General features: G+C 35.2%; 1 pseudogene across 1 annotated transcript; it reads left to right on the forward strand.

Moving 5' to 3' along the window:
- Positions 1-6,151: 6,151 nt before the first annotated feature.
- Positions 6,152-7,250, forward strand: LOC306652442 (ALX homeobox protein 1-like; annotated as a pseudogene). The gene has a single exon. The product of its transcript is annotated as an ALX homeobox protein 1-like (transcript).
- Positions 7,251-8,324: the final 1,074 nt, after the last annotated feature.

An 8,324-nucleotide genomic window follows, 5' to 3' on the forward strand; every position in this document is an offset into this window, starting at 1 on the left:
AAAATAACTCAAAGAATCATCCTTCCAGAAAAATTAAAAGTTCCCAAAAATAAAATTTTAAAAATACCCACAAAATATCCAAATTTACAATTTGCTATTCGCTCCTCATAATAACTTTTCATCATGCTCTGTTCATCAATATTGTTTTCCTAATGACTGATACTTCTTACTCATTTGTCAATGAATACCTTCATATCTAAAATGTGTTTTTCCACTATTCTGATGAATTGATTTTCTTCTTTTAGAAGGCAAACTATTTGTTCAGTCCTTCAGGATTATGGCTATCCTTACTGATATAATGTATTTCCCCCTCATGGCTACCTTAGTAACCCAGCAACTATTCTACTTAGGACCTAACAAATTGACCTGTAAAAATTTTCTATACAAATCTAATCCATTTACTCCCAGATTGTTAGGGATGTTTTTATATCACCATGGTGTCAACAGTTCTAGTTATTTGAACCAATAACTGAATAAGTTTTTGGTAAGAGGTAGTTGAGAAAAAAGGTACCTTTTCTGGAGGTTGGTATGAAGATAGGCTTAAGGAGTGAGATTATCAGCCAGGGGCAGAAAATGGTAAGAACAGGAAAGTTTTTAGCATGACACAGATAAAAGCACCAAATGGACCTGAATTTGTATGACCATATAGGGATAGGTGAGGATTAATGACAGAGGGCAGCACAGGCAGGAAAAGGGATAGAGGCTGATGGCTGCATATGTAGTGTAGCTAGATCAATATCAATGCTGTGTGTGGTAGACATGAAGGGCCTTTGTGAGGATACAGATGAAGAATGAGACGGCAACAGTGAAGTGTGACATTCACGCAGGCCTGAATGGAGGGAGTGTTTCCAGAAATACAGAGGAGAGACAATTTTCAGTGACATGTATACAATGAAGTTTAATTAAATGAGCCAAATTTAAGAAGGTGGCCCAGCTGAAATGCTTCCTCTGTTTCGTTTGCATTCCTTTCCAGAGTTACCCAGCTCATTTCCCCTTCCTGTTAGCTATTCAAAAGCAATTTCTAGAGCTTGGTCTTAGATTATTCCTATTACAATTTCTTTCTGTTCGGTAATTTTATCTTAAAATACATATATTTGGTACCAGATATATAACCCAGGAGACCTACATGACTAAGCCTCATCTTCAGCATTATTTACTTACTTAATAACTGACTGACTGACATTTATTTATTTATTTCTGAGATAACTTCTTGTTAAATTGCTATGGCTTCACTCTTTGCTGAGGCTGGCCTAGAAGCTGTGATCCTCCTATACCAGTCTCTGGGTTCACTGTGATTTCAGGTGTGTCAATGTACTTGGTTGGCTAGGAATATAATTTTTGTATCTTCTTTGGTTTATTCTTTTCCTTCCCCCAGAGATATGCTCAGAATGAAAAAAAAAAATACTTGTGCTTTCACTGGATCTGGTTATGACTGAACTAACATGCTACAGCTCTTCATTTAGACTTCCTCAAGGCAGTTCCCTCCCTTGAAAATCAGAATGTGGTCCACAGATCAGGAGAATTGGAAACATCTTTAAATGTTTTAGAAATGTGGATGCAAAAACCTGTTAAGTACAATGTGCATTTTGAACATGGTCCCCAATATTGGATTCACTAAAGTTTGAGCATTCTTGGGTATAACTACTGTTCTATCAGTTCCTCAAACATAACTTGCCTATTTGAAATCCTCATATTTTGTTTCCAAAATTGTAGGTGTATTAGTATCCATAATTTTCAGTGAACATTTTATCAGGGTATACTTTGCTGATCCTTTCATAATAGTCATACCTTTTTTTCATTTTCAGATTATATTATTCTGCACCATATTTACTTTTCTAGGAAGTTAGAATCTTTCACATAGCAATAAATTACATACATCTATGGTGGATCATTGTGTTTTATATTTATTTATGGCAAACCAAATATAGCACTGCATGATGTGGCTTGTATTTTTTAATTGCTTCCCATTGTTGATAAAGAAAAGAACTGTTGGAAATTTTTACTCTGTCTCTCAGACCAGTATTGTTACTAGATACTCACAATTTTTTTAATGCTGTGCTCTTCCACTTTCTAAAGTTTAATCTGAGTTTACCTCCCTTCACAATGTGTGCCCACTTCTTTTCTTTTGTTGTCTGTGATATTTAACTTTCTTATTTTTTGTTCTCCCTTCTTCTCTCCACTTTTTTATTTACCAACTTTCCTCTGATATAAGTTACAGGAAACAATCCATATTCAGCAGAATCAGACTAGGCTGAGCCATGTGATGCATAAATCTGATTTCCAGGAACTAACAGACACAAAGTTCTGTCCTAGATTACCAGGGAGCATGTGGTGCTGCATGCCAGTGGTTCCCTGTCTCCTTCTGCAATATCTCCCCTTAGAGAATGGCTTTCTTAACTCCACTCTATCTTGTCGATCACAGTAGAAGCTCCTACAGTTCTTAACCCACTTTATCTATGAATTAAAAATAAAATGAAGTTTGGTGAGTAGTTGTTGTTAGAGGCCAGAGATGGCATTGCCAGACCTGTCATGACCCCTCTCATTTAAAAAGAATAGTGGCTTTTTTGTGTTTCTTGAGTACTTAAGTTTTTGGGAAATACACTGAAAAAGAGCCAACATCCTTCTCCACCAGTTAACTCTTTCCTCATTCATGTGGGACTTGGCAGAGAGGACCTCCACACTAAGCAGATCCTGAAATGGAATTCAACTCCTTTATTGCCATTCTCAATTGAATCTGTTACTGAAACTTAATGAGATATGCCACTTATTACCATTTCACTCTTTTTTATTTCTATATATTTCTTATGTTTAATACTTCAACTATTAGAATCTACTAGTACCCATGTTTTAAATAAACATTATAGCCAATGTTATTTTATAATATGTGGTTCTTATCTTCTATAAGTCCTGTTATGCCATGTTTTTCTCTTTGATATGCATCACCAGATAAATAATCAATGCATTTCTGAGGAATATTCAGAGAGATGCCCTGGCAAAAATAATATCAATAATTAGGTGCATAAAGGTTTATTAATCACTAGGGTGACACCCAATTTTTCAGTTGTGAAATAAATTAAACATAAAAACTAGAGAATTGACATTAAAAGCTGACACATTTTATACCTTCAGCTTGTATAACCTCTGCAAATAAAGTAAATTTTACGTTTTCTTCTTCAGCTGGTAAGGGTTCCATAACACTTCCTGGTAGGCAAGGATGAATTTTTCACATTAAAGTCTTCAGATGAAGCACTGGCCTGTTTGGGTAGAATTGAGAAGAAAAAAGTAGAAACCTCCCCATGCTGGTACATTGTACAATTAAGAATTGTGGAAGTAAGTGTTGACATTTTAATTACATCAGGAAGGAGAAAACCATATACTCTTCTTGGTCTTGCATTTTTTCAGTGTCTTCTATTCTTTTTGCTTATCATTTATGTTTTTATCTTTCTATTTTCCATGCTACTTTTATTGTTTATAGGTTTTCTTTGCACTTGTCTTCTTTTCTCTCATCTGTATCTGCTCAATATTCCATTTGTAATATTCATCCTCCTTCTCTATTCTTTTCCCATCCACCACTTACTTTTTGGTACCAGGGATTGAAATGAGGGGTGCTCCACCACTGACTCATGACCCCAACACTTTTATATTTTATTGATAGACAGACTCTCACTGAGTGTTTATCACCTCACTAAGTTGCTGAAGTGGCTTTAGACTCTGCTCTTTCTGTCCCAGCCTTCAGAGCCACTGTGATAACAGGTGTGCACCAGCATTCCCAGACCATGTTTACCTATATATTTTAATATTAAATTTGGAATCACTGGTGGCTAAAGTTTTGTTCATTGTACATTATCACTCATCACTTCTTATTGGTTATTAATGTTACAGAGATCATTTTAATTTTTTATAAGTTAAACATGTGCTTTGCTTCTAAGATTTTGCTACTACTGGTAATTATTCTTTATTCTTAAAGAATTTTGGATGAGTGAGTAATCCTGGAACTTTTCTCACACTGAGTTAGGACTTTGACAATGAAATATAAACCATGATAAGGGTATATCAAAAGAGAAATTGGTTCAATAGTATGACCACAACTAAGAAGGGAAAATAACTCTATTCAAATGCATGCACAAACCTATGTATATTAACACAGAAAATATAAGAGAGCAAGGCAATAAGAAACCAACAAAAGCTCATAGTTCCCTGAGAACTTAATCCATGGATATTTTTGTGGATGTGTACAAAAATTCAAATAATTGGTTGTAAATAATTGAGAAACTAGGAGAAATAGGTAATAAGTTAATGAACTCAATACAGATTTTGAAAGAACATCCCAACAAGGAAATTGAGTTCCTGAAGAAACTCTGAAAATGATAAATTCATTAGCTCAAATAAATATCTGAATGGAATATATCATCAAAATACTCTATAAAACAGAGGGAAGAATGTTAAATCTTGATAATGTGGAAGAAATAGACTTCCATATAGTAATAAAAATGAAAGACATTAAACAAAAATATACAAGAGTTCTGGGACAAGTTTAAAAGACCCAATGAAAGACTCAGATCTTGAGGAAGGAGTGGAGATACAGACCAATTTCATAGAAAACTTATTCAGTGAGCATATAACTAAACAGTTTCTTACTTGTGGGAACAATGGACATCCAGACAGAGGATGAATTTTGAAGCCCAAATAGATGTAGTCTATACAGAATCTGTCCAGGTTATACTTCAGTGAAAATGCCAAAAATTCAGAGCAAATCATTGTTTGTATAAATTCAGGAAAGAAGCACCAAGTCACCAATAAAAGCTGATACATCTGGATAACCCTAAAGGCCAGCAGCACATTTCAAATGATAAAACAGAAATATTGCCAAACTTTCTTGCTATCTGTGTCAAAGTTATTATTCAGAATCATAGCAGAAATAAAGACCAAGACAAAAATAAACTGAAATAATTCATGACAAGTAAGTAAACATTGTGGAAGATACACAGAGGAATCTGGTGTGATCAAAAGGAAAAGCAAAATCCATCATGAGAGCATAGAAAATAATACATTTTACTAGAATAATAGATAAGCAGATGAGAATTAGTGGTGAATCCTATATTAGAAAGCAACACACACCTCACTATTTTAACATGCATGCAAAATGTCTTAATTCTTAATTCTCCACCTAAAACAAATAGCCTAAAATACACCCAAATGTATATTGTCAGCAAGAAACACTGCTGACTTCCAAAGGTGTTCACATACTAGAACCGAAAAGATGAAAAATGATATTCCATGCAAACAAAAGCCAAAGGCAAGAAAGGATTGTTATTCTCATACTTGATGATTTCAAGCAATAATTACCCACAGATGACAAAGAAGGTAACTACATATTGATAATGGGAAGAACCAAAAAGGAAGATAGATGGCTGTAAATATTTATGCTTGAGAGACAGTGCTCCCAATTTTATAAAATAAGCACTACATATTCTCTAGGGACAGATAGGCCCCAATCATGTAAGAGCAGGTGACTTTAATACAATATACTTAGTGAAAAAATCACCTGAATAAAATATCAATAAAGTTCCTCAAATTTAATTCAGAATGACTTAAGAGTTGCCTACAGAATGTTTCATCTGGTATCAGAAGAATACAGCTAGTTTTCAGTAACACAAGAAACTTCATAATATATCAAGTATTAGAATACAAAACAAGACTTATTAAATGCAGAAACAATTAAAATAAAGAAAAGAAAAATCAATCATGAGATTCAACATATTACAATGGAATAATATTAGAAAACAACACACAGTCCTGAGAAAACCATGTATCCATATGAAGATGAATGAAGTTTGATCCCTATCTCTTACCCTTCAAATAAGTGAACTGAAAGGTAAGAAAGACCTAGGAATTATTCTAGTAATGCTGCAACTGCTACAAGAAAATTAAAGCTGAATACTTTAACATGTTTGCATGGGCATCATTTTCCTTAAGAATCCTAAAGCATGGATTTACGGATGAAATAAAAGCCCTTTAGAGCAATACTTCCTTTCAAGTTCTTAAGATGCCTCTAAATCTTTCTGTCCACTGTTGCGGTGACAATATTTCTGGTGTTGGGGCCTTGTCTCTTCTGGCATTTGTCTGAAATGGAACTCTCTGTCTAACCCAGGCCTGGGCGCGCCCTCCCCGGGAGGCGCGTTGGAGCATGTTATGGAGACGCTGGACAATGAGTCCTTTTACAGCAAAGCGTCGGCTGGCAAATGCGTGCAGGCCTTTGGGCCCCTGCCGCAAGCCGAACATCACGTGCGCTTGGAGAGGACCTCACCCTGTCAGGACAGCAGCGTGAACTATGGGATCACCAAAGTAGAAGGACAGCCCCTTCACACCGAACTGAATAGAGCTATGGACAACTGCAACAATCTCCGAATGTCTCCGGTAAAGGGGATGCCAGAGAAGGGAGAACTGGATGAACTTGGGGATAAATGTGACAGCAATGTGTCTAGCAGTAAAAAGCGGAGACATAGAACCACCTTCACGAGTTTGCAACTGGAGGAGCTGGAGAAAGTCTTTCAGAAAACCCATTATCCGGATGTGTATGTCAGAGAACAACTGGCTCTGAGAACAGAGCTCACTGAGGCCAGAGTCCAGGTTTGGTTTCAAAATCGAAGGGCCAAGTGAAGAAAAAGGGAACGTTATGGCCAAATACAACAAGCTAAAAGCCATTTTGCTGCGACCTACGATGTATCAGTTTTGCCAAGGACTGACAGCTACCCACAGATTCAGAACAATTTGTGGGCAGGAAATGCAAGTGGTGGTTCTGTGGTTACTTCATGCATGTTACCACGTGATACTTCCTCCTGTATGACACCTTATTCCCACTCGCCTCGGACAGACTCCAGTTACACAGGGTTTTCAAACCACCAGAATCAGTTCAGCCACGTGCCCCCCAACAATTTTTTCACTGACTCTCTTCTTACTGGGGCTACCAATGGACATGCATTTGAAACAAAGCCAGAGTTTGAGAGGAGGTCTTCCAGTATTGCGGTTCTTCGAATGAAAGCCAAGGAGCACACCGCCAATATTTCATGAGCCATGTAACATAACAGTACTCTTTTATTTTTCTTTTAATAGTAAGGTAAAATATTCTTATTTCTCATATTTAAAGGATGCCACAATAAGCTGCTGTGTGTGGAATTGCTAAAGGTCAAGATATACAGTGAGACCAGCTTAAATGAGTAGTGGTTATTATTTAACATTAAAATCTAAGAATGACCCTCTGCAAGAACTAAATAGGTTTACCATGTACCAGTCTCCACAAACGCTGTTTTAGTAGTAATTTTTTTTCCCTATTGTACAAGTTGATGAAATATGGTCATGAAAAAAAAAAAAAAAAAAGAATCCTAAAGCATGACAAATAAAACCATGAATCAGGAGTTGGGATGGCATCAAATTAAAAAGCTTCTACCCAACAATGGAAACAATTAATAACATACAATGTAAGCCTTCAGAATGGGGGAAGAATTTTGCCACTTTATTCTGAAATATAGGATTAGTATCTAGAGTATGTAAAAATTTTACAATACTTATCTCCAAGTAACAAATGAACCAAGAAATAAATGGACAAAAGAACTACAGAGATACTTCTTTAAAAAAGAAATGCAAATGACAATAAGTATATGAAAAAAAAAGTTCAACATGTCTAGCAGTAAGAAAAATACAAGTCAAAAGTACATTGAAACTTTACTGCAGTTAGAATGTCAACTATTGATAAATGTTAATAGGGATGCAAGGAAAAGGTTGACTCAACTGTTGTTGATGGAACTGCAAATTAGCAACATTACACTGGAAAGCATAATAGAGAAACTTCAAAACAATAGTAATGGGACCACTGTATGATCCAGCTACCTCAGTTACTGATACATATTCAAAAGATCTAAAATTAGTATATTATATATTGGTAGAAACATAATGTATATAGGAGCACAATTCAACATAGCCAGGCAATGTAATCAGTCTAGGTACCAATCAGCAGATTAATAAACAAACAATATATATATATATATATATATATATATATATATATATATATGTATATAAAGGTGTGTATATATTTATATATATAAATGTGTGTGTATGATTTTTTAAAAATACTTTTATTTATAGATGAACACAATACCTTTGTTATTTTTTTCTAATATGGTGCTAAGGATCAAACCCAGTTCCTCACAAATGCCAGGAAAGTGCTCTATAACCAAGCTACTATCCAAGCCCCTATAATGAACTTTTACTAAGTCAAAAATGAGAATAAAATAATGGAATTTGCTGGTAAATGAATGAAACAG

The sequence above is a fragment of the Sciurus vulgaris genome (genome assembly GCF_902686455.1).
Source record: "Sciurus vulgaris genome assembly, contig: HiC_scaffold_224_arrow_ctg1, whole genome shotgun sequence".
NCBI lineage: Eukaryota > Metazoa > Chordata > Mammalia > Rodentia > Sciuridae > Sciurus > Sciurus vulgaris.